The following is a 23,176-nucleotide window of genomic DNA, read 5'->3' on the forward strand; positions in this document are numbered from 1 at the left end:
GGGGGCTCGTGGAGTCAGCAGCCCGACTGCCTGTAGACTGCAAATTTACAGAGCGACCTTCCCCACCCCGTCCCCTTTCGGTCCAGCACACCATGCCAGAGTTTACTCTATCACCACATCCTGATCTTAAACGGAGGGCACAAAGAGAGTGTTAAACTTGGAAATGGGGAGCGAGTGGGATTCAATGGTAAGTCCTGGGTGAGTCTGGCTGAGTATTAGCTGTAAGAAGGGAAATTTAGTTTAACGTTTTGAATTGAACTTAGAACTTTAACAAATGTAGTTAGCAGAAACTGCCTGTTAGTGGTAGTTAAATATCAGTCAGCTGTAAGTGTTAGTCTTCAATATGTGCTAATTACTGCGAGCAATGGGCATGGAGCTGAGCCAACTTGTGTGTGGCTCCAAAGGTAAGAATAAACACGAACTGCTGATGCACAGTGTGTTCAGCACAGTGATATTAAACGGAATTTGGAGAGAATTGGAATGGGAACAGTGGTGGAAGGAGGTGCTGCTTTGGTCTCCAAAATACAGCAGGTAGATGAATGTTTGGTGAGTATTGCCTTTTTCTCGAAGCTTGGTCTAAACTAAGACCTGGGAGCAATAGCAACACTTAATTAAAATAATAATTTAACTGTATAACCTAATTAATTAATAGAATTATAAATAACCGTTTGAATAAAAACTAACTATTTAAATTAATTCAGTGTGTAAATAAGCAAATACATTTTAAAAAAATAACTAAAGATCTCAGGGTAGGCAATGAGTCAAGACTGCAGTGTGTGAGAGTTTGTGGACAGCAAATCTGTCCCGCATTTCCACATCTGCAGGAAATGTCTCTGCTTTATACTCTCTGGCTCAGGGTAATTGGGCTGGAGTGCGAGTTCGACACATTCTGAAACACACAGGAGAAGTGATTTCTGGATAGTTTAATCCAGAAAACAGTCACACCCCACAGAAAAGCGCAGGTTCAGGAAAGTCCATGGCTGGATGGGTGCCATGTAGCGAGAACTGAGGAGAGGCTGAGAATGAGACACTGCTCCTGTCCAACAGGTAAGATATACTCGTTACCTTTAACGAGAAGGATACAGATTGAGTGGAGGACAGCCACAATACATACCAAGGTACGTGGCTCAGAAGGTTGTCCACAGGCAGAGATAGGTAGAAATATTAAACAATTACTTTGCATCAGTATTTATCAGGGAGACAAAAAGGTGGACATGACATCGGATGATATTAGAAATGAAATAACTGCATTTAATAAGAACAAAAGGAAAATATTATTTAAACTAATCAAACCGAAAAAGGATAAAATGCTTGCTTCGGACGAATTACATCTTGGGAAGAGATAGCAGAGGCATTAATAAACATATTTAATATTTCATTAGAATAAGGTGCAGTGCCGGAGGATTGGCAGATACCTAATGTAATACCTATTTTTAAGAAGGGAGATGGAACGTGTCTGAGGAACTATAGCCCAGTCAACTTAACATCCTTGGTAGGAAAAATAATGGAATCCCTACTAAAGGAGAAAGTGGAAGAGCAACGAGAAACCAAAAATAAATAGTCAGCATGGATTATAAAAGGGAAAGTCTTGAATTGACCAAATTCTTTGAATTTTTCGAAGAAGTAACAGATAGCATAAACTAACGGAATGTAGTAGATGTAATTTATCAAGATTTTCCAAAGGCCTTCGATAAGATACCCCATAATCGACTGAAAGGGCAGATCACAAATCGTAATTACAATTAATAATAATAATTGGGATGTTTTGAAATGGAGTTAACAGATTTTTAAATGGATCCCACAGCCTGTTTTTCAGACTGTGAGAAGCATGTGTGGGATGCCTTCCGCAGAGGGTCAGATGTTCCAATTCATAGACCAAAGGTCTTGGGAGCTGGGCACAGACACAGATAACATAGGATTTGAATTCTATAACAAAATACAAGTTAAATAAAAAGAATCATAACAACACGTATCCTGAATTACCAATTAAACATATAGAGGCCAGATTGGAGGAAGCAACCGACCAGATAATCATGTATTAATCAATCAGCACGTATTAATTGTAACTTGCGTAATTATGTAATGCTATCATCTGAAACTGTACAAAATAAGATGTCTCTGGCAGTTTCTCTGAGCATTCCTTCAAGGATAGCTCCCCTGTTGGCTTGTATCTTTGATTAATAAAAACTGCATTTACTTTAAGGCTAACGGACTCTGAGTGGTGGTTTGAAGTTAACCCTAACAACTTGGCGCAGTCAGCAGGATCTACTGGACGGGCAGATTAGACTCAAAAAGCCCACCAACCTAACAACGAATGAGTAGAGAATTACCTTGAGGAATTCTCCTCGCAAAATAACCAGATCCAACGAATCTGAAGCAGAGTCTGTGCAGCCAGTAAATCCAGTTGAGGGGTGCGTCAGGACAAAATAAGTAAATACATGTGTCGGGAGAATAAGTACGTATACGGGATATCGTGGTAAAAGCCTCGGTGTAAATCGTTCCGCTTAAGTAAAGATGGTAAAACAGGAACTGGGGAAAAAGCCCCTGTGTAAGAAATGGCAAAGGAATCTGCTAAGGCATTTGGAGGGGTGAGGTATAAACCACCAGAAGAGTTTCTGAGAGATAAATCTGAAAAGCTTAAGAAGATGGTTAAGGCAGGATATGATGAAGCGAAAAAGAGCAGTTTAACAGCCGGAAAGATGAATAGAAAGATACACGAAGGTGAGATGGACAGAAAAAGTGACAAAAGACAAGAGGATGTAAGTATAAAAATATATCTATTATAGATGACAGAAGGGAATGGACAGAGGAATTTGCCCCAAATTTGTATCCCCACACTAACAGGGTTATGATTAGGAGCAGAGGAAAATAAAGGATTCATTGGGGGCCAGAAGACTAGCTTAGCAGATATTTTTCCGAAGACCATAATAAAAACTGTTACTGACTACCTTAAGTGAAGTATGGATCCGAAATTAGAGCCGGCCATCAATAAGCTTTGTTGAATGAAGAGAGCATTTTGTGAATATCTGTCTTTGAATGAAAGTGATTGTGTGATTTTTGACTGCGGAATATTTGAGGTGGGAATTAATGAATTTTTCATGTGTCTGAAAGCCTGCTTCAGAAAGTGGTGGAGCTGTCTGCTGTTTTGGCTCCACCCACTTTTTCAAACAGAGTGAAAGTTTTTTTTAACCCTTTGCAGTGTTGTCCTGTATGAGGGAAGTTTTAAGAAAGTATGAACCTAGAATTGAATTACATTTTAATTTAGAAACCCAGTTGTGGAGTTATTCGGAAGATATGTTCTGGAGATAGGAAATGCACAAAGGATAGATTTGTTAAGCAAAAGATAAAAAATGCATGTTGGTTTAAAAAAAAATTACTGGGGAAGTACGCCCCATATTCCTTTGTGTAAACACTTGATGCAAAAGCTTCTAGCTCAGTAAAAGTATTTTTAAATAAATTGTGTAAAAAATGTTACCTAAATATTGTAAACCAGGGGAATAAAGCTTGGGAAATTGCGTGGTAGTTATGCGTGGTAGTTAAACCTGGAACAGAAGTAATTTTGTTATTTGACAATGTCCAGCATGAAATGTGACCTGTGAGCATAAATTGAACAGCCAGAAAAAATTAGCCACAAGACTAAAGCATTGTAAACATGATTGCTAGACACAATCCTGAGAATAACTAGTGACACATCAGGAGCAAGGGAGTAACACAAGCAGCTGAGACACAAAGAAGGAAGAAAGAGGAGGTCTATAGCAAATGACGTATTAACTGTACAGGGACATCTCTAGTAGGTGCACCAGATATACAGGCGATCCAGGCAAGTGTAGATAGTTAGAGGGGAACAACGGATTTACTAATCAGGAAACAGACCAGGATTGGGATAGAATCTTCACAGTTAGGATCCAAAACATCCAAAAAATGCTACAGGGTGTATCCATATTGGAAGGCCATGCACGAACAATTAACGAGCTAAATAAGCAGGAATTGAGAGGACGATGCCGAGGACAGGAAAAGAGACACATGTCATGCCTATGGGAGGTGGATGGTTGGTCAGGTGAGACACAATATGGATCAGATACAAACCGGGCGAGTTACAGATTCAATAAATAGCACCCAGTTAAAAGAAATGGCACAGCACACTGGGCTATTAGATGCATGCACGCTGAAACATAGAAACATAGAAAAAGGTTGCAGGAATAGACCATTCGCCCCTTCGAGCCTGGACCAACATTCAATAAGATCATGGCTGAGGATTCACCTCAGTACCCCTTTCCAGCTTTCGCTCCACACCCCTTGATCCCTTTACCTTAAGGGCTATATCCAACTCCCTCTTGAATATATCTGATGAACTGGCATCAACAACGTTCTGCGGAAGAGAATTCCACAGGTTAACAACTCTCTGAGTGAAGAAGTTTCTCCTCATCTCGGTCCTAAATGGCTTAACCCTTGTCCTCAGACTGTGACCACTGGTTCTGGACTTCCCCAACATCGGGAACATTATTCCTGCATCTAACCTGCCCAGTCCCGTCAGAATGTTTCTGAGGTCCCCTCTCATTCTTGTAAACTCCAGTGAATACAGGCCCACTCGATCCTATCTCTCCTCATATGTCAGTCCTCCCATCCCGGAAATCAGTCTGGTGAACCTTTGCTGCACTCCCTCAATAGCATGAACGTCCTTCCTCAGATTAGAACAAAACTGAACACAGTATTCCAGGTGAGGCCTCACCAAGGCCCTGTACAGCTGCAGCAAGACCGCCCTGCTGCTATATTCAAATCCCCAAGATATGGGGCCAACATGCTATTTGCCTTCTTTCTGTCTGCTGCACCTGCATGCCAACATTCAATTACTGATGTACCATGACACCCGGATCTCGTTGCACCTCCCCTTTTCCTCATCTGCCGCCATTCAAATAATATTCTGCCTTCGTGTTTTTGCCACCAAAGTGCATAACCTCACATTTATCCACATTACACTACATCTGCCATGCAATTGCCCATTCACCTCACCTGTCCAAATCACCCTGCAGCCTCTTAGCATCCTCCTCACATTTCACACCGCCTTCCAGCATAATGTCATCTGCAAACTTGGAGATATTATACAAAATTCCTTCATCTAAATCATTAATGTATATTGTAAATTGCTGGCTTCCCAGCACTGAGCCCTGCGGCACCCAACTAGTCACTGCCTGCCATTATGAAAAGAACCCGTTTATCCCGACTCTCTGCTTCCTGTCTGCCAACGAGTTCTCGATCCACGTCAATACATTATCCCCAATACCATATGCTTTAATTTTGCACACCAACCTCTTGTGTGGGACCTTGTCAAAAGTATTTTGCAAGTCCCACTACACCATATCCACTGGTTCTCCCTTGTCGACTCTACTAGTTACATCCTCACACAATTCTAGAAGATTTGTAAAGCATGATTTTCCTTTCATAAATCCATGCTGACTTGGACCAATCCTGTCACTGCTTTCCAAATGGGCTGCTATTTCATCTTTAAAAATTAATTACAACATTTTCCCCACCACTGATGTCAGGCTAACCGGTCTATAATTACCCGTTTTCTCTCTCCCTCCTTTTTCAAAATGTGGTATAGCATTAGCTACCCTCCAGTCCATACAAACTGATCGAGAATCGATGGACTGTTGGAAAATAATCACCAATGCATCCACTATTTCTGGGGCCACTTCCTTAAGTACTTTGGGATGCAGACCATCAGGCCCCGGGGATTTATCGGCCTTTAGTCCCATCAATTTCCCTAACACAATTTCCCACAAATAAGGATTTTCTTCAGTTCCTCCTTCTCACTAGCCCCTCGGTCACGTACCATTTCCAGAAGATTATGCGCATCTTCCTTCGTGAAGGCAGAACCAAAGTATTTGTTCAACTGGTCTACCATTTCTTTGTTCCCTATTATAAATTCACCTGAATTTGACTGCGAGGGACCTACGTTTGCCTTCACTACTCTTTTTCTCTTCACATATTTATAGAAGTGTTTATGTTCCAAGCAAGCTTCCTCTCATGCTCTATTTTCCCCCTCCTAATTAAACCCTTTGTCCTCCTCTGCTGAATTCTAAATTTCTCCCCGTCCTCGGGTTGATGCTTTTTTCTGACCAATTTATATGCCTCTTCCTTGGATTTAACGCTATCCTTAATTTTCCTTTTTAGCCACGGTTGAGCCACCTTCCCCATTTTATTTTTACTCCAGACAGGGATGTCCAATTGTTGAAGTTCATCCATGCGATCTTTATATGTTTTCCATTGCCTATCTGCCGTCAACCCTTTATGTATCATGTCCCAATCTATTCTAGCCAATTCATGTCTCATACATTGAAGTTATCTTTCCTTAAATTCATGACCCCAGTCTCAGAATTAATTGTTTCACTCTCCACCTTAATAAAGAATTCTACCTTATTGTGGTTACTCTTCCCCAAGGGGCCTCGCACAACAAGAATGCTAATTAGTCCTTTCTCATTACACATCAAGCTATCGAGGATGGCCAGCCCTCTAGATGGTCCCTCGACATATTGGTCGAGAAAACCATCCCTAATACACTCCAGCAAAACCTTCTCCACCGTATTACTACAAGTTTGGTTTGCACAATCTATGTGTAGATTAAAGTCGCCCATGATAACTGATGTACCTTTATTGCACACATCCCTACTTTCTTGTTGGATGCTGGCAGCAAACTCACTACGATTGTTTGGTGGTACACAACTCCCACTAGCGTTTTTTTCCCTTTGATATTCCACAGATCCACCCACGTAGAATCCACGCGAATGTCCTTCCTGACTATTGCATTAATTTCCTCTTCAACCAGCAATGCCACCCTACCTCCTTTTCCTTTGTGTCTATCCTTCCTGACTGGTGAATACCCCTGGATGTTGTGTTCCCGGCCTTCGTCACCCTGGAGCCATTTCTCCGTGATGCCAATTGTATCATATTGATTAATTGCTGCCTGTGCAGTTAATTTGTCCACCTTATTACGAATACTCCTCGCATTGAGGCACAGTGCCTTCAGGCTTGTTATCTTAACACACCTTGTCCCTTAGAAGTTTGCTGCAATGTGGCCCTTTTTGATTTTTTCCTTTGGGTTTCTCTGCCCTCCACCCTTACATTTCTGCCCCCAAAGGTTCCCATCCCGCTGCCATATCAGTTTAACCCCTCCCCAACAACACGAGCAAACTCTCCCTCGTGGACATTGGTTCTGCTGAGGTGCAGACCATCCGGTTTGCACAGGTCCCAGCTCCCACAGAACGGTTCCAATGTCCCAAGAAATTGAATCCCTCCCTTCTGCAACACACAGTCATCTGAACTATCCTGCGATTCCTACTCTGAAAAGTTGCAGCTATCCCTGAGATTGCTACCTTTGAGGTCCGATTTGTTAATTTAGCTCCCAGCTCCCTTAATTCAGCTTCTAATTCCTCAGACACAGAGAGTCAGACTCAAACACATAAAGAGCACCCCAAATACAGAGAGTGAGAGGCACAGATACATTGCACAATCCCATTTGTTTGAATGTTCAAAGTTATCGACAAATGCACATTCAACAGAATAGATTCAGGTATAACTGAGCAGGACGGCAGGAAATCGGTTTGAATTTAAAGATTTACCAGGAGTGGGGTTCGAACCCATGCAGGTATAAACCCATCGGATTTTCCGTCCAACGCCTGAACAACTCAGCTATCCTGGTTTTGTCAGTATTCGGATTTTGTCTCTGTGAGAATCTGGGCTGCAGATCCACTCTCACAGACACAGGTTTTCAATGAGCATTTTCAAATATTTATAGTAATATTGACACGGGGGCAACTCTCCTGTTCTTTTTCGAGTAATGCTCTGGGAACTTTCACATCCAACCGAGGGTGCAGATGGAGCATCAGTTTAACATTTTATCCGAAAGTCAACAGCTTCAACAATGCAAAAGCCCCCAAGTACTGCATTTGAGTGTCAGCCAAGATTATATGCTCAAGTCTCAGGAGTGGGACTTACACACACAACCTCCTTATTCAGTCGATAATGCTGCCACTGAACCAAAGCCGATACCAAAGTTCACATCCGTATTATTTTCCCCAAGTCTTTTTATAAAGTTTCAGGACATACAGAAGTAATATTCAACATTTTTAAAAAGCTTCATCCTCGTCGGGGAATTGAACGCCTACCTCGCGCGTGACAGAGAGGGATATTAACTAAGACACGAATAAGGAGCTGACGGGTGTGGATTCTGTCAGTGCAGGAATCGAGCTGAGAACAGAAATGGACACCATGAGAAGTAGACAGGCACATTGAGAAACAGAGATAAACCGACAAACAGGGAGAGACAGACAGCAAGATAGAGACAACGTGAGACAGAAAGTGTGAGACTGAGAAGGAGAGGCAGACTGAGTGAGAAAAAGACACAAACACACACACATACAGATATAAAGAGAGAGAGGGAAACAGTGAGAGAAAGACAGTGATAAAGACAGTAACAAGGAGAGAGACAGATGAAGAGTGAGCGACAGATAGAGAGATATACAGAGATATAAACAGAAAATGATGGAAATACTCAGCAGGTTAGAGACAGGAACTAACAGAGACAGGCAAATAGAGACAGTCAGGTCGAGACATAGACAGACAGAGATGATGGGAATGAGCGAGACAGTCATACAGAGAGACTGAGAGAATCCCACTGGAACAGAACTGGACATCGTGAGAAAGAGACAGACACGTTGAGAGACAGACAAACAGGGAAACAGGGAGAGACAGACAGCGAGATAGAGGCAAAGAGAGACAGAAAGTGTGAGACTGAGTGGGAGGGTCAGACTGAATGAGAAAACGACTCCAACACATACATACACAGAGATGTGTTTGTGTGCTCCATAAAGAGAAGGAGGCAAATATGATGCAATGACAGAGACAAAAATCAGGGACAAAGAAAGAGACAAAGAGGGAGACAGATAGAGAGAAAGACAGATAGAGACAATAATTCGATTCTGTCTTTACAAAGGAAGATACAAAAAACCTTCCGAATGTACGAGGGGACTGTGCGTCTCGTGAGAATGAGGAACTGAAAGATATCCTTATTGGCGGGAAATTGTGTTGGAGAAATTGTTGGGATTAAAAGCCAATAAATCCCCGGCTCCTGATAGTCTGCATCCCAGAGTACTTAAGGAAGTGGCCCTAGAAATAGTGGATGCATTGGTGATCATTTTCCAACAATCTATCGACTCTGGATCAGTTCCTATGGACTGGAGGGTAGCTAATGTGATGGCACTTTTTAAAAAAGGAGGGAGAGAGAAAGCAGCTAATTATAGACCGGTTAGCCTGACATCAGTCGTGGGGAAAATATTGGAATCAATCATTAAGAATGAAATAGCAGCCCATTTGGAAAGCAGTGACAGGATCGGACCGAGTCAGCATGGATTTATGAAAGTTAAATCACGCTTGACGAATGTTCTGGAATTTTTTGAGGATGGAATGAGTAGAGTGGACAAGGGAGAACCAGTGGATGTGGTGTATTTGGAATTTCAATAGGCTTTTGACAAGGTCCCACACTAGAGATTGGTGCACAAAATCAAAGCGCATGGTATTGGGATTAATGTACTGATATGGATAGAGAACTGGTTGGCAGACAGGATGCAGAGAATCGGGATAAACGGGTCCTTTTCAAACTGGCAGGAAGTGACTAGTGGGGTGCCGCAGGGCTCAGTGCTGGGACTCCACCTCTTTACAATATACATGAACGATTTGGTTGAAGGAATAGAGTGTAATATCTCCAAGTTTGCGGATGACACTAAACTGGGTGGCGGTCCGAGCTGTGAAGAGGACGCTAAGAGGCTGCAGGGTGAATTGGACAGATTAGGTGAGTGGGCAAATACATGGCAGATGCAGTATAATGTGGATAAATGTGAGGTTATCCATTTTGGGGGCAACAACACGAAGGCATAATATTATCTGAATGGCGGAAAACTAGAAAAAGGGGAGGTGCAGTGAGACCTTGGTGTTATGGTTCATCAGTCACTGAAAGTGGGCATGCAGGTACAGCAGGCGGTAAAGAAGGCAAATGGTATGTTGGCCTTCGTAGCTAGAGGATTTGAATATAGGAGCCAGGAGATCTTACTGCAGTTGTACAAGGCCTTCGTGAGGATACACCTGGAATATTGTGTTCAGTTTTGGTCTCCTAGTCTGAGGAAGGACGTTCTTGCTGTTGAGGGAGTGCAGCGAAGGTTCACCAGACTGATTCCAGGGATGGCAGGACTGTCATATGAGGAGAGATTGGATCAACTAGGCCTTTAATCACTGGCGTTTAGAATGATGAGAGGGGATCTCATAGAATCATATAAGATTCTGACGGGACTGCACAGGTTAGATTCGGGAAGAATGTTCTCGATGTTGGGGAAGCCAGAACCAGGGGACATAGTCTTAGGATAAGGGGTAGGCCATTTAGCAGTGAGACGAGTAGAAACTTCTTCACTCAGAGAGTTGTTGACCTGTGGAACTCCCTGCCACAGAGAGTTGTTGAAGCCAGTTCATTGGATATATTCAAGAGAGAGTTAGATATGGTCCTTACGGTTGAGTGGATGAAGTGGGATGGAGAGGAAAACAGGAAAGGGTAACTGAAAGAATGATCAGCCATGATAATATTGAATGGCGGTGCAGGCTCGAAGGGCCTAATGGCCTACTCCTGCAGTTATTTTCTATGTTTTTATGTTTCAAAAACAGAAAATGATGCAAATACTCATCAGATTAGAGACAGGGACAAAATGAGACAGGCAAAGACATGGACAGGGAGGATGGGAAAGAGAGAGACAGTCAGACAGAGAGTCTGAGAGAATCGCATTGGAACAGAACTGGACACCGTGAGAAAGAGACAGATTGAGAGACAGAGACAAACAGAGAACCAGGCACAGACAGAGTGAGTCAGAGAGAGGCAGACTGAGGGAGAGAAAGGCTCAAGCACACAAACACATACACAGCTCTCTAAAGAGAGAAAGGCAGAGACTGAGATACACAGCTACATTTCACAATTTCATTTCATGATCGGCTTAGAGTGTCACAGAGTTACAGAAAATTGCAGATTCAACAGATGAAAATCACGTATCACTGGGCAGGATGGGAACAATCTCTGTTAAATTAAAGAGATTCTAGGATTGGGGTACGAATCCACGCGGGAAATACCCATTGAATTTAATGGCCAATGCCGTAACCACTCGCCCATCCTGGTCTTTGTAGCGTTTGGATTCTGTCTCTGTGAGAATGTGGGCTTCAGCTCCACCCCCACAGCAACACACACATATACACATCGGGTTTCAGTGAGCATTTACGAAACTTTTTAGTAATATTGACACGGGCGCCACTCTCCTATTCTTTTTCGTGTAATGCTCTGGGAAATTTCATATCCAGCCGAGGTTGCAGACGGAGCTTCAATTTAACATTTCAGCTGATGGTCAACAGCTTCAACAATGCAAAATTCCCCAAGGACTGCACTTGAGTGTCAGCAAAGATTATCTGCTCAAGTCTCAGGAGTGGGACTTACACACACAACCTCATGATTCATTCGAGAATAAAGCCAATGAACCAAGGCCGATTCCAAAGATCACAACCGTATTATTTTCCCCAAGTTTTAAAAAAATTTCCAGGACATACCACGTTCATGGTGATGATTTGCATCGACAGTTGCACATACACAGATACATACATACAGATAGACATAAACAGACACACACACACACAATAACCAAAAATATGCTCGCATCAACATAGAAACTTAGAAATTAGTTGCAGGAGCAGGTCATTCGGCCCTTCGAGCCTGCACCACCATTCTTTAAGATCATGGCTGATCATTCAACCTCAGTACCCATTTCCTGTTTTCTCTCCATACCCCTTGAACCCTTGAGTCGTAAGGGCCATATCTAACTCCCTCTTGAATATATCTAAATAACTGGCCTCAACAACTTTCTGCGGTAGAGAATTCCACAGGGTAACGACTCTCTGAGTGAAGACGTTTCTCCTCATCTCGGTCCTAAATGGCTTACCCCTTATTTTTAGACTGTGACCCCTGGTTCTCGAACTCCCCAGTAACGGAAACATTCTTCCTGCCTCTCACTTGTCAAATTTCGTCAGAATTTTATTTGTTTCTATGAGATCCCCTCTCATTCTTCTAAGCTCCAGTGGATACCAGCCCAGTTGATCCAGTCTCTGCTCATATGTCAGTCCTGCCATCCCGGGAATCATGCTGGTAAACCTTCGCTGTACTCCCTCAAAAGCAAGGACGTCTTTCCTCAGATTCGCAGACCAAAACTGAACACAATATTCCAGTAGTGGCCTCACCAAGGCCCTGTACAACTGCAGTAAAACCTCCCTGCTCCTATACTGAAATCCCCTCGCTATGAAGGCGAACATGCCATTTGCATTCTTCACCGCCTGCTGCACCTGCAATCAATGACTGATGTACCATGACACCCAGATCAAGATATACACAGGTTGCCTTAGACAAATAGATGGACAGACAGGCAGGGTCACTGTCGCTACTTTGTCTGGCTTTTGCGTTTTTCAGTCAAGGATGCTGCCACTGAACCAAAGCTGATACCAAAGTTCACAACCGTATTATTTTCCCCAAGTCTTTTTGAAAAGTTCCAGGACATACCAAATTCATGGTGATGATTTCCACAGACAGTTGCACATACACAGAGACATATATACAGATAGACAGACACAGAGACACACACATACATACAAAACCAAAAATATACATGCATCAACGGACATGCACAGATGCCTGCGACATCTCGAGGGATAGACAGGCTGAGTCACTTTCGCTACTTTGGCTGATTTTTGCGTTTTTCTATCCGTATGTATCGTGAATATTGCAGATTAATAAAAATGAGAAATAGATGTCAGTGTTGAATGGTGTAGGACGTTATTCCGCCTATCTCAGGATTAGTTTTGCAAAAACCTGGTTAAATTGTGATGAAAATTGCTGAGAATCGTAGTCGGCAGGTTTTGAACCTGAGCGCCGAAAACCCAAAGGATTTCAAGCCAATCGCATTAACCACTCGACCACAACTACTGCAGCTCCAGCACTTTAAATGTTACTCAGAAAAAACTCAGTCATCCATCTCTGTGCAGCAGACGGCCACAGAATCCTGAAAAAGTCTCTGTTTGCAAAAAGTCTGGAAGAGGCAATCACCTCTGGCTGTATTTTTACTGTTCTATATTGTTCTGGAACTTTCTAATATGAATCTATACCAAGAAACAGAAGTAAAATTAGACATTTTGAAAAAACTGCTTTTCCGTCGGGGAATTGAACCCGGTTCTATTGCTTAACAGGGGAGCAAAATCACGACTTTCCGGACGAAGGTACGGGCGATGTCAGAGCAGTAATCGAGCTGTGAACAGAAGTCGACAGACACATTGAGAGACAGATACAAGCCGACAAACAGGGAGAGATAGACAGCGATAGAAGGACAACGATAGACAGAAAGGGTGAGACCGAAAAGTCAGGCAGACTCTGAGAAAAAGACTCAAACACCTACATATACAGAGATGTGTGTGTGTGATCAATAAAGAGAGAGAGGGAAAGAGTGAAAGAAAGACAGTGATAAAGACAGTGACAAGGAGAGAGACAGATAGAGAGAGAACGACAGGTCAAGAGAGAGACAAAGATATAATCAGAAAATGATGGAAATACTCAGCAGGTTAGAGACAGGAACTACCAGTGACAGGCAAAGAGAGACAGATAGGCAGAAACATAGACAGACAGAGATGATGGGAAAGAGTGAGACAGTCAGACAGAGAGATTCAGAGAATCCCATTCGAAAAGAACTGGACACCGTGAGAAAGTGACAGACACATTGAGAACCAGAGACAAACAGGGAAACGGGGACAGACAGACAGCGAGATAGAGACAAAGAGAGACAGAAAGTTTGAGACTGAAAGGGAGGATCAGACTGAATGAGAAAAAGACTCAAACACATACATACACAGATATGTATTTGCGTGCGCCATAAAGAGAGGGAGGCAAATAGTGATGGAATGACAGAGAAAAGGACAGGGACAAAGAGAGAGACAAAGAGGGCGACAGATAGAGAGAAAGACAGATAGAGAGAGAGACATAGAGACAAAAACAGATCATAATGGAAATATTTATCAGGTTAGAGACAGGGATTAAGAGAGACAGGCAAAGACATGGACAGACAGAGATAATGGGACAGAGATAGGCAGTCAGAATGAGAGTCTGAGAGAATCACATTGCAACAGAACGAGACACCGTGAGAAAGAGACAGATTGAGAGACGGACAAACAGAGAAACAGGGACAGAGAGAGTGTGTCAGAGAGAGGCAGACTGAGAGAGATAAAGACTCAAACACATTCACAGCTCACTAAAGAGAGAGAGAGACAGAGACCGAGTAACACAGATACATTTCACAATTTCATTTCATTGTCGGCTCAGAATGTCACATCGTTGCAGAAAATTGGAGATTCAGCAGATGAAAATCGGGTATCACTCGGTAGGATGGGAAAAATCTCTGTTTAATTAAGGAATCACCAGGAGTGGGGTTTGAACCCACGCGAGTATACAACCCATTACATCTTAAATGCAACGCCTTTACAACTCGGCCATCCTGGTCCTGATCCTGTCAATGGTTGGACTCTGCCTCTGTGAGAATCTGGGATTCAGCTCCACCCCCACAGCGACACACAGACACAGAGGATTTCAGGGAACATTTACGAACATTTTGCGTAATATTGACATGGGCGCAACTCTCCTATTCTTTTTCGACGAAGGCTCTGGGAACTTTCACATCCACCCGAGGGTGCAAATGGAGCTTCAATTTAAAATTTCAGCTGATGGTCAACAGCTTCAACAATGCAAAATTCCCCAAATACTGCATTTGAGTGTCATCCAAGATGATGTGTTCAAGTCTCAGGAGTGGGACTTACACACACAACCTCCTGATTCAGTCGAGAATGGAGCCACTGAACCAAAACCGATACCAAAGCTCACAACCGTATTATTTTCCCCAAGTGTTTTAAATTTCCAGGACATACCAAATTCATGGTGATGATTTCCACAGACAGTTGCACATACACAGATACATACATACAGATAGACTTACACAGACACGCGCACACACAATTAAAAAAAATCTACATGCATCACCATAGAAACATGGAAATTAGTTGCAGGAATATACCATTCGGCCCTTCGAGCCTGCACCACCATTCAATAAGATCATGGCTCATCATTCAACCTCAGTACCCCTTTCCTGCTTTCCCTCCATACCACTTCATCTCTTTAGCCATAAGGGCCATATCTAACTCCCTTTTGAATATATCTAATGAACTGGCCTCAACGACTTTCTGCGGTAGAAAATTTCACAGGTAAACCACTCTCTGAGTGAAGAAGTTTCTTCTCATCTCGATCATAAATAGCTTACCCCTTATTTTTAGATTGTAATCCTTGGTCTCAAACTCACCAGCAATGAGAACATTCTTCCAGCCTCCAATCTCGTCAGAATTTTATATGTTTCTGTGAGATCCCCTTTCATTCTTCTAAACTCCAGTGGATACCAGCCCAGTTAAGCCAGTCTCTCCTCATATGTCAATCCTGCCATCCCGGGAATCATGCTGGTGAACCTTCGCTGTACTCCCTCAATAGCAAGGACGTCCTTCCTCAGATTTGGGGACCAAAACTGAACACAATATTCCAGGTGTGACCTCACCAAGGCCCTGTACAACTGTAGTAATATCTTCGTGCTCCCATACTCAAATCCCCTAGCTATGAATCCGAACATGCCATTTGTTTTCTTCACCGCCTGCTGCAACTACATGCCAACTTTCAATGACTGATGTACCATGACACTCAGATCAAGATATACACAGGTTGCCTTAGACAAATAGATGGATAGACAGGCAGGGTCACTGAGGCTACTTTGGCTGGTTTTTGCGTTTTTCTATCCGTATGTATCGTGAATACTGCAAATTAATGTAGAAAGAAAACAGCGGCAGCATCGAAAGATGTGGGACGTTGCTCTATCTATCTCAGAATCAGTTTTGCAGTAACGTGGTGAAATTGTGAAACAAAATGAAATATGCTGAGAAACATAGTCGGCAGGATTCAAAACTGCGCAGAGAAACCCGATGGATTTTTTGTCTATTGTCTTACCCACTCGGCCACGACTACTAGCTCGCTGCATCATTAAATGTTACTCAGAAAAAACTCAGTCATCCATCTCTGTGCAGCAAACGGCCACAGAATCCGGAAAAAGTCTCCGTTTGCTAAAAATTTGGAAGAGGCAACTTCCTCTTCCTGTATTTTTACTGTTCTATTTTGCTCTGGAACTTTTTAATATGAATCAACACCAAGAAACAAATAAAATTCTGCATTTTGTAAATGCTGCCACCGCGTCGGGAAGTAGAACCACGGTCTCCAGCGGAACAGGCGGGGATACTCACCACTATACTAACGAGCATGAATTCTATCAGAGCAGGAGGCGAGCTGTGAATGGAACTGGACACGATGAGAAGACGACAGACACATTGCGAGACAGAGACAAACCGACAAACAGGGAGAGACTGACAGTGAGATAGAAACAATGGGAGACAGAAAATGTGAGACTGAGAAGGAGAGGCAGACTGAGTGAGAAAAAGACTCAAACACACACATATACAGAGATGTGTGTGTGTGATCTATAAAGAGAGAGGGAAAGAGTGAGAGAAAGAGAGCAATAAAGACAGTGACAAAGAGAGAGAGAGCGACAGATAGAGAGTGTCAAAGATAGAAACACTAATGCTGGAAATACTCAGCAGGTTAGAGACAGGAACTAACAGAGGCAGGCAAAGACATAGACAGACAGAAATGATGCCAAAGAGAGAGTCAGTCTTACAAAGAGTCTAAGAGAATCCCATTGGAACAGAACTGGACGCCGTGGGAAAGAGACAGAGACACAGGAACAGACAGAGTGAGTCAAACTGGAGTGAAAAACACGCAAACACAAACACATCTCTCTAAAGAAAGAGAGAGGCAGAGACCGAGCGACACCGATACATTTCACAATTTCGTTTCATTATCGGCTCAGAGTGTCACAAAGTTGCACATTCAACAGATAAAAATCGGGTATCACTGATGAGAATGGGAGGAAATCCGTGTTAAATTAAAGAAGTATCAGGAGTCAGGTACGAGAACACGCGGGAAACATCCCATTTAATTTTAAGGCCAACGCCTTAACCACTCGGCCACCCTGGTCCTGTCAGAATATGGATTCTGTCTCTGTGAGAAACTGGGCTTCAACCCCACCCCCACAGACACACATACATGGAGGCTTTCAGTGAGCATTTACGAACATTTTTAGTAATATTGACACGGGGGAAACTCTCCTATTCTTTTTCGAGTGAAGCTCTGGGACCTTTCACACACACCCGATAGTGCAGACTCAACTTCAATTTAACATTTCATCCGAAAGTCAACAGCTTCAACATTGCAAAATTCCCCAAGTGCGGCACTTGAGTGTTAGCCAAGATGATATGCTCAAGTCTCAGGAGTGCGACTTGAACACACAACCTCCTGATTCAGTCGAGAATGCTGCCACTGAATCAAAGTCGATACAAACTTCCACAACCGTCTTATTTTCCCCAAGTCTTTTTTATAATTTCCAGGACATACCAAATTCATGGTGATGATTTCCACAGACAGTTGCACATACACAGAGATATATATACAGATCGACAGACACAGAGACACACCCACAAAAATAACCAAAAATTTACACGCACCAACGGACCTACACAGATGCCTTCAACATATAAAGGGATAGACAGGCTGACTCACTGTCGCAACTTTGACTGATTTTTATGTTTTCCTATCCGTATGTATCGTAAATATTGCAGATTAATAAAAATGAGAAAAAAATGTCAGTGTTGAAAGATGTGGGACGTTATACCATCTATCTCAGGATCAGTTTTGCAAAGTTCTGGTTAAACTGTGAAATGGAATGAAAAAATGCCGAGAATCGTAGTGGACAGGCTTCAAAACTACGCAGGGAAAACCCAATTGATTTTTAATCCATCGTCTTAACCACTCGGCCACTTCGAATGCGACTCTGTCTTCTTAAACGTTACTCAGAAAAAACTCAGTCATCCATCTCTGTGCAGCAGACGGCCAAAGAATCCTGTAAAAGTCTCCGTTTACTAAAAATCTGGAAGAGGCAATCTCCTCCACGTGTATTTTTCCAGTTGGACATTGCTCTGGAACTTTTTAATATGAATCTCGACCAAGAAACAGTAGTAAAATTCTACATTTTGAAACACCTGGCTTCTAGTCGGGGAATTGAAACCCGGTCTCCCGCGTGACAGGCGGGGATACTCACCACTATACTAACGAGGAATTTACAGGTAGCAGCTCTGTCAGAGCAGTGATCGAGATGTGAACAGAACTGGACACCATGAGAAGTCGACAGACACATTGAGAGACAGAGACAAACCGACAAGCAGGGAGAGACAGACAGCGAGTTAGAGACAACAAGAGTCAGAAAAAGTAAGACTGAGAAGGAGAGGCAGACTTCGTGAGAAAAAGACTCAAACGCATACATATACAGAGATGTGTGTTTGTGTGATCTATTAAGAGAGAGAGGGTCAGAGTGAGAGAAAGAAAATGATAAAGACAGTGACAAGGAGAGGAACAGACAGAGAGAGAGAGATAGAGACTAAAACAGAAAATGATGGAAATACTTATCAGGTTAAAGGCTGGACTAACAGAGACAGGCAAAGACATGGACACACCGAAATGTTGGGAAAGAGGGAGCCAGTCAGACAAAGAGTCTGAGAGAATACCATTGGAACAGGCGTGGGCACCGTGAGAAAGAGACAGATTGAGAGACAGAGACAAACAGAGAAACAGGGACAGACAGAGTGAGTCAGAATGAGAGAGACAAAGGATCAAGCATCCAAACCTATCTGAAGAGAGAGAGAAAGGCAGAGACCGAGCGACACAGATACATTTCACAATTTCATTGCATTATCGGTTCAGAGTGTCACATAGTTACAGAAAATTGCTGATTCAACGGATGAAAATCCGGTATCACTGATCAGAATGGGAGGACATACGCGTTAAATTGAAGAAATAACATGAGTGGGGTATGAACCCACGCGGGAAAAAACCCCAATGAATTTTAAGGCCAACACCTTAACCACTCGGCTATCCTGTTTCTGTGCGAACCTGGATTCTGTCTCTGTGAGAAACTGGGCTTCAAACCCAACCCCACATACACAAAACAGACATATCAGCTTTCAGTGAGCATTTACGAACATTTTTAGTAATATTGACACGGGGGCAACTCTATTATTCTTTTTCGAATAATGCTCTGGGACCTTTGATATCCACCCGAGGGTACAGACGGAGCTTCACTTTAACATTTCATCCGAAGGTGAAAGATTCAACAATGCAAAATTCCTCAAGTGGTGCACTAGAGTGTTTGCCAAGATTATATGCTCAAGTCTCAGGAGTGCGGCTTGAACACACAAACTCCAGATTCAGTCGAGAATGCTGCCACTGAATCAAAGCCGATACAAAAGATCAAACCGTATTATTTTCCCTAAGTCTTTTTTATAAGTTCCACGACATGCCAAATTCATGGTGATGATTTGCACAGACAGTTGCACATACACAGAGACATATATAGAGATAGACAGACAAAGAGACACACACACACACATAACTAAAAATTTACACGAACCAACGGGCATGCACAGATGCCTTAGACATCTCGAGGGATAGACAGGCTGAATCACTGTCGCAACTTTGACTGATTTTTCCATTTTCTTATCCGGAAGTATCGCGAATATTGCAGGTTAATAAAAATGAGAAAAAAATGTCAGTGTTGAAAGGTGTGGGACGTTATTCCATCTATTTCAGGATCAGTTTGGCAGAGAACCGGTTAAATTGTGAAATGGATTGATAAATGCTAAGAATCGTAGTCGGCAGGATTCGAACCTGCGCGGGATAACCCAATGGATTTCTCGTCCATCGCCTTAACCACTCGGCCACGACTACTGTGTCGCAGCTTTTTTAAACATTGCTCAGAAAAAACTCAGTCATCCATCTCTGTGCAGCAGACGGCCAAAGACGCCTGAAAAATTCTCCGTTTGCTAAAAATCTGGACGAGGAAATCTCCTCTCCCTGTATTTTTACAGTTCGATATTGCTCTGGAACTTTTTAATATGAATCTCTTCCAAGAAACAGAAGTAAAATTCTACAATTTGAAACAACTGCCTCTTCGTCGGGGAATTAAACCCCGGTCTGCCGCGTGACAGGCGGGGATAGTCACCACTGTACTAACGAGGAACTGACGTGTACCAATTCTGTCAGAGCAGGAATCGAGCCACTGTGAACAGAACTGGACACCATTAGAAGTCGACAGACACATTGAGAGACAGAGACAAACCGACAAACAGGGAGAGACAGACAGCGAGATAGAGACAACGAGAGACAGAAAGTGTGAGACTGAGAAGGAGAGGCAGACTGAGTGAGAAAAAGACTCAAACATATACATATACAGATATGTGTGTGTGTGATCTATTAAGAGAGAGAGGGAAAGAGTGATAGAAAGACAATGATAAAGAACGTGACTAGGAGACAGATGGAGAGAGAGCGATGGAGACTAAAACAGAAAATGATGGAAATACTTCTCAGCTTACAGGCAGGGACTCACAGAGACAGGCAAAGACATGGACAGACCGAAATGATGGGAAAGAGAGAGCCAGTCAGACAAAGAGTCTGAGAGAATCCAATTGGAACAGACGTGGCACCGTGCGAAAGAGACAGATTGAGAGACAGAGACAAGCAGAGAAACAGGGACAGACAGAGTGAGTCAGACTGAGAGAGACAAAGACTCAAACATACAAACACATACACAACTCTCTGAAGAGAGAGAGAGAGACAGAAACCGAGCGACGCAGATACATTTCACAATTTCACTTCATTATCGTTTCAGAGTGTCACATTGTTACAGAAAATTGCTGATTCAACCGATGAAAATCCGGTCTCACTGATCAGAATGGGAGGAAATCCGTGTTAAATTAAAGAGATACCAGGAGTGGGGTACGAACCCACGCGGGAAAAAACTATTAAGATTCAAGGCCAACGCCTCAACCACTCGGCTATCCTGGTCCTGTGCGAACCTACATTCTGTCTCTGTGAGAATCTGGGCTTCAACCCCAACCCCACATACAAACACATGCACAGGCTTTCAGTGAGCATTTACGAACATTTTTAGTCATATTGAGACGGGGGCAACTCTCCTATTCTTTTTCAAGTCATGCACTGGGAACTTTCATATCCACCCGAGGGTGCAGACAGAGCTTCAATTTAGCATTTCATCCGAAAGTCAACAGCTTCAACATTGCAAAATTCCCCAAGTTCTGCACTTGAGTGTCAGCCAAGATGATAATGCTCACGTCTCAGAAGTGCGACTTGAACACACAAACTCCCGATTCAGTCGAGAATGCTGCCACTGAACCAAAGCTGATACAAAAGTTCACAACCTTATTTTTTCCCCCAAGTCTGTTTTATAAGTTCCAGGACATAGCAAATTCATGGTGATGATTTCCACAGACAGTTGCACATACATAGAGACTTATATAGAGATAAACAGACACAGAGACACGCACACACATTACCAAAAATTTGCACGCAGCAACGGGCATGCACAGATGCCTTCGTCATCTCGAGGGATAGAAAGGCTGAATCACTGTCGCAACTTTGACTGATGTTTGCGATTTTTGAAACGGATGTATCGTGAATATTGCAGATTAATAAAAATGAGAAAAAAATGTCAGTGTTGAAAGGTGTGGGACGTTATTCCATCTATCTCAGGATCAGTTCGGCAGAGAACCGGTTAAATTGTGAAATGGAATGAAAAATGCTGAGAATCGTAGTCGGCAGGATTCGAACATGCGCGGGATAACCCAATGGATATCGAGTCCATCGCCTTAACCACTCGGCCACGACTACTGTGTCGCTGCCTTTTTAAACGTTACTCAGAAAAAACTCAGTCATCCATCTCTGTGCAGCAGACGGCCAAAGACGCCTGAAAAATTCGCCGTTTTCTAAAAATCTGGACGAGGCAATCTCCTCTACCTGTATTTTTACAGTTCGATATTGCTCTGGAACTTTTTAATATGAATCTCTTCCAAGAAACAGAAGTAAAATTCTACATTTTGAAACAACTGCATCCCCGTCGGGGAATTAAATCACCGGTCTCCCGCGTGACAGGCAGGGATACTCACCACGATACTAACGAGGAACTGACGTGTATCAGCTCTGTCAGAGCAGGAATCGATCCACTGTGAACAGAACTGGACACCAGGAGAAGTCGACAGACACATTGAGAGACAGAGACAAACCGACAAACAGGGAGAGACAGACAGCGAGATAGAGACAACGAGAGACAGAAAGTGTGAGACTGAGAAGGAGATGCAGACTGAGTGATAAAAAGACTCAAACATATACATATACAGAGATGTGTGTGTGTGATCTATTAAGAGAGAGGTAAAGAGTGATAGAAAGACAATGATAAAGAAAGTGACAAGGAGACAGATGGAGAGAGAGCGATAGAGACCAAAACAGAAAATTATGGAAATACTTCTCAGCTTACAGGCAGGGACTAACAGAGACAGGCAAAGACATGGACAGACCGAAATGATGAGAAAGAGAGAGCCAGTCAGACAAAGAGTCTGAGAGAATCCCATTGGAACAGACGTGGCACCGTGAGAAAGAGACAGATTCAGAGACAGAGACAAACAGAGAAACAGGGACAGACAGAGTGAGTCAGACTGAGAGAGATAAAGACTCAAACATACAAACACATACACAACTCTCTGAAGAGAGAGAGAGAGGTAGAGACCGAGCGACGCAGATACATTTCACAATTTCATTTCATTATCGGTTCAGAGTGTCACATTGTTACAGAAAATTGCTGATTCAACCGATGAAAGTCCGGTCTCACTGATCAGAATGGGAGGTAATCCGTGTTAAATTAAAGAGATACCAGGAGTGGGGTACGAACCCACGCGGGAAAAAACCATTAAAATTCAAGGCCAACGCCTCAACCACTCGGCTATCCTGGCCCTGTGAGAATCTGCATTCTGTCTCTGTGAGAATCTGGGCTTCAACCCCAACCCCACATACAAACAC

General features: G+C 42.9%; 3 non-coding genes across 3 annotated transcripts; all 3 read right to left on the reverse strand.

The window, feature by feature from the left end:
• Positions 1–14,530: 14,530 nt before the first annotated feature.
• trnal-uaa (transfer RNA leucine (anticodon UAA)) lies at positions 14,531–14,614 on the reverse strand. Its single transcript has one exon. It is a non-coding gene; the product is annotated as a tRNA-Leu (tRNA).
• A 5,340-nt stretch (positions 14,615–19,954) lies between these two features.
• On the reverse strand, positions 19,955–20,035 carry trnas-aga (transfer RNA serine (anticodon AGA)). Its single transcript has one exon. It is a non-coding gene; the product is annotated as a tRNA-Ser (tRNA).
• A 1,878-nt stretch (positions 20,036–21,913) lies between these two features.
• Positions 21,914–21,994, reverse strand: trnas-cga (transfer RNA serine (anticodon CGA)). The gene has a single exon. It is a non-coding gene; the product is annotated as a tRNA-Ser (tRNA).
• Between the last annotated feature and the right edge of the window lie 1,182 nt (positions 21,995–23,176).

Source organism: Pristiophorus japonicus, chromosome 23, assembly GCF_044704955.1.
Source record: "Pristiophorus japonicus isolate sPriJap1 chromosome 23, sPriJap1.hap1, whole genome shotgun sequence".
Classification (NCBI taxonomy): Eukaryota; Metazoa; Chordata; class Chondrichthyes; family Pristiophoridae; genus Pristiophorus; species Pristiophorus japonicus.